Consider the following 4,775-nt stretch of genomic DNA (forward strand, 5'->3'; position numbering starts at 1 on the left):
AATATTCACACTTAAGCACATGAGTTTCATTTTATGCTTTTATTTTCTGTATCCCTGGTGTCTATGTTTATTGGAAATCTTTTCTATAGTTATAAATAGTAATTTGTCATACCCATAATGAAAGATCCATGATTGTGGCCAATATAGTTTATTTACATTTAAACGTGATTTAGACGGTTGGAGAGATGGCTCAGCAGCTAAAAACACTGACTGCTCTTGCAGAAGACCCAGGTTAGTTCCCAGCACCTACATGGTGCTAACAACAGTCTGTAACTCCAGTTCCAGGGGATCTGACACCCTCTTTGGCCTCAGCACAATACATGTACACTTACATACATGCAAACAAAACATTCATAGCCATAAAATAAAAATAAATCAAAAAATTTTTAAGCTGGTTTATATCAGGACAAAGTGTACATATGAAATGTATAAAACATATGAGTTAAGATCAGTGATTTTTCACAAAGCCAACTTTTGTGTAGCCATCATCAGATCAACAAGGACATCAACTGCTGGACCACACACTGACTCCTAACTGCTGCGCTTGTTTGGTGTGTCATAGACCCATCTCCTGCCTTCTGACAATGTGCTTTAGTTTTGACTCTTGAAAACTAAACCGATGACATTGCACAGAAGATATGCTTTATCTGAATCCTTAATTGCCATTGTGAGATTTCTCAGTTGTTGGGATGATGGCAGTCCTTTCACTACCATCTTTAGATTTCATTGTGTGACTATAAGACACTATTTATCCCGGGACTGGATGGACATGTACGTTTCTCTTGTTACTTTTTTAGGAATAATGATACTATGACTATTCATTTTTAGATCTGTTGATGTACAGATAAGTATCTCAGATTGGGTACCTAGGAGTGAAATATATAATGCAAAAGTTCTACTTTAAGATATACTGGAAAGCAATTTTTCAAAGTGGTTGGACTTAGGTTCACACGAGCAGTGCAGGAAAATTCTTATTTCTACACATTCTCAGCAAACCACAGCAATGTTGTCTCTTGAAATTTTGGTCATTCTTTTGAATGGACTGTGGAATCTGCCTAGTCTGTCTTTCACCAGCAATGAGGCTGAGTTCCTTTTAATAGGTTCATTTATCCATTTGCATATTTTTGTGAACTACATGTTTACGAAGATCAAGCTTACTCTATACAGAATAACAGCTTTCAGGCTGTACCTCGCCCTAAGCAACTCATTTTATAAAGCAGAGTTTGTTCTAAGTATACATACTGAGTCAGAATGGCCCTGTACCTTGTTTGTTCAAGTAAATCACTACCATTCATCCAGTGAAAAACACGAGGCAAAGAATGATAAATAGCTTATATATGCAAATACAAAAAAAATCACCTCTGAACTTGTCAAATTAAATCAGCCACACAAGGACATGTAAGTATACAAAACTAAATCAGAAATGCTAGGGTCTGAGATTATCAAACACACAGATCAACAACTGATCCAGTCCCTTTACCTGGGCCATGTAAAAAGAGAAGTACCTAACACAGGAACAGCAGCATCCTATGGTCCCTGATGCCAGTCATCAGGATATCCAGTGTATGCATCTCAGGATCATCAAGGGGATGAACTCACAACTCTGTGCCTGGGGCTTTAGCTCAGCACAATCCCTCTGCTTGAGGTGACCCCTCCAACTGCCTATCCATCTAGTCTCACTACCAGCTCTGGGTCTTAACCACCTTTGAGCTTTGGCAGTTCTGCAGAATGCTATGACTGGGTTATGTCAGTATTTTTTCTAACCTACTGCTGTGGTTCTCTGCATCTGAGTCAGCTCTTTGCCCTTGCCTTCAGTAAGACCACTTTATTTTTAGGCCACAATAAACACCTTTCATGCCAAATGACAGTTAATTTAGACCACTCTTGATGGTTCACACCTATAATTCCAGCAACTGAGAGGCCAAGGCAAGAAGATCCAAAGATCCTGAGTTCTGAGTTCAAGGTCACATAACTACATAGCGAGACTCTGTCTCAGAGAGAGAGAGAGAGAGAGAGAGAGAGAGAGAGAGAGAGAGAGAGAGGCAGAGAAAGAAAAAGAAAGGAAAACAAAGAAAGAGGGAGAGAGAGGTAGGAGAGAGAGACCCATCACTCACAAGCATTGATGAATTTACTTCTATTAAATAAGTCTTTTGGGCACTGTGGAAAGACAAGCACATTTCTTTCTCTGTTGGTGACATAGCTCGCTCAGGACACAATTAAAATATTGTGCTCGTTTTGGGTGGAAGCATCGCTGAGTGGTGCGGCTGCTGATTGTGTTCTAAGGGTCGGGGTGGGGCCGACTTTGCTCTACCAGAATAGCCTAGCTTATGCCTTTTCTTCCATTACCTGTGGCACAGAGAGTTGGGCGGCAGCTGCGGCAGCAAGGTGGTGGCAGCGGTGGCAGCTGAATGTATTCATTCATACGTGTCCAGTATGAATCTCGATTATGATTATTTACTCAAGTTACTTCTGATTGGCGATTCTAGGGTTGGAAAGTCTTGCCTCCTTTTTAGGTTTGCAGATGATACATATATAGAAAGCTACATCAGCACAATTGCTGTGGATTTCAAAATAAGAACTGTAGAATTAGATGGAAAAACAATCAAACTTCAAATATGGAACACAGCAGGCCAAGAAAGGTTTCGAACAATCACCTCCAGTTATTACAAAGGAGCCCATGGCATCACAGTTGTATATGATGTGACAGATCAGGAGTCCTTCAATAATGTTAAACAGTGGCTGCAGGAAATAGATCCATACTCCAGTAAAAATGTCAACAAGTTGTTGGTAGGGAATGAATGTGATCTAACCACAAAGAAAGTAGTAGACTACACAGCAAAGGAATTTGCAGATTCCCTTGGAATTCCATTTTTGGAAAACAGTGCTCAGAATGCATCAAATGTAAAACAGTTTTTCATGACGATGGCAGCTGAGATTAAAAAGCGAATGGGTCCTGGAGCAAGAGCTGGTGGTGCAGAGAAGTCCAATGTTAAAATCCAGAGCACTCGAGTCAAGTGGTCAGGTGGAGGTTGCTGCTAAAATTTGCCTCCATCTTTTTCTCACAGCAATGAATTTGCAATCTGAACCCAAATGAAAAAACAAAATTGCCTGAATTGTACTGTACGTAACTGCACTACAACAGATTCTTACCATTTCCACAAAGGTCAGAGATTGTAAATGGTCAATACTGACTTCTTATTCCCTTGACTCAAGACAGCTAACTTCATTTTCAGAACTATTTTAAACCTTTGTGTGCTAGTTTATAAAATATTGTGTGTAACCCTTGTTGCTTTCTGATACCAGAATGTTTCTCGTGCTCGGTTAGAATATATCTTGTTTCGATGTTTATATTGGCAGGTTTAGATGCTGGGTTTAGTCTTCTGAAGATGAAGTTTAGCCATTTTGTATCAAACAGCATAACCATTGTCTGTCAGTCGCCATGCATAAAGTTTAGTGAGATGTTATACATAAGATCTGATTTGCTAGTTCTTCTTTGTAGAGTTACAAATGGAAAGATTACACTTTCTGATTAATAGTTTCTTCATACTCCACATTTAGTTTGCAGCTACAGAATATTGTAATTTGTTGCACACTATGTAGCAAAACAACTGAAGATATGTTTAATAAATATTGTACTTATTGGAAGTAATATCAAACTGTATGGTGATAAGTATTGTTTTAATTCTTTTGGTTAAAGGGAAATAGAGCTTTGCATTATACTCAAAACAGTCATTTGTGTGCGCCATCAGGGCATAGACCTATCTTATAGCGCAGCATCCAGTATTTGCTTTTTAGATAATAGACCTGACAAATGACCTAGAGAAGCTTCTGTGCTGTAGCGACTTAAGCACCTTTACTGGTTTGTATGGAAAAACAAGTTTAGAATGTATGCTGCCTAGCACTTCATCTCCAGTCTCTCTAAACCATTTGAAGTGGCTTCACTTTTAATACTTTTTAAAGTCCTCTGTGGTAGAGATGGAAAGCAGCACGCCCTTCCTACCCAGCAGTGATCAGGGAAGGTGTGCTGGCGTTTCTTCCATGTTCTGAGGCAGATGTCAACCTCCGCCACTCCCGTTATTTTGAGACAGTGTCTCAAGTAGCCCAAGGTGGCCTCAAACTTACTATGTAGCCAAGGATGGCCTTGAACTCCTGATACTCCTGCCTCCACCTCTAGATGTCAATTTTTTTATTCTTTATAGTTGTATAATTCACATTGGAGGGGAGTATAAGCATTAGAAAGCAGGAAGTGCTGATTGCCCTAATTATAGAAATTATATCCCTAAAAATTATCTGAAAACATGAATGCTAGATGGGAATGATAAGAGAAATAATATATTCATTTTGGTAAAATTTTTGCATGTGTGGAAATTTTATTGAATTGGACCTTTGAGATCCTAGATCCTTTGCTTTTGTCGTACTGTGGGAAACAAAGTCTCTTTCAGACACTAGCACTTTAAGGTGATAGAGGTCAAAGATTGTTTCTTTTGGTTTAAGTAGCAGACAGATAGTCTTCACATGGGGCCTAGGATGCGGCTGTTGGCAACACATTTTATTATGGGATAATGATAAAAAAATCTATTAAACTAAAAATAAGCCAAAAAATTATAGGTTTCTTTATTTTTCACTAAACAGGCAATTGAAATACATGACAAAAATAAGTGGTAAGATTATTGTAAATGAGATGGACAGAATAAATATTCAATTTAATTTTCCATCTATGAGAATTTCACAGTAAAATCATACTTTGTATTGTAAAAAATGTTGTGCTCAATGTT

At 38.5% G+C, this 4,775-nt stretch overlaps 1 pseudogene; it reads left to right on the top strand.

Moving 5' to 3' along the window:
* The first annotated feature begins 2,418 nt into the window (after positions 1-2,418).
* On the top strand, positions 2,419-3,039 carry LOC103740729 (annotated as a pseudogene).
* The last annotated feature ends 1,736 nt before the right edge of the window (positions 3,040-4,775 follow it).

Source organism: Nannospalax galili, unplaced genomic scaffold (assembly GCF_000622305.1).
Source record: "Nannospalax galili isolate Female #2095 unplaced genomic scaffold, S.galili_v1.0 scaffold261, whole genome shotgun sequence".
Taxonomy (NCBI): domain Eukaryota; kingdom Metazoa; phylum Chordata; class Mammalia; order Rodentia; family Spalacidae; genus Nannospalax; species Nannospalax galili.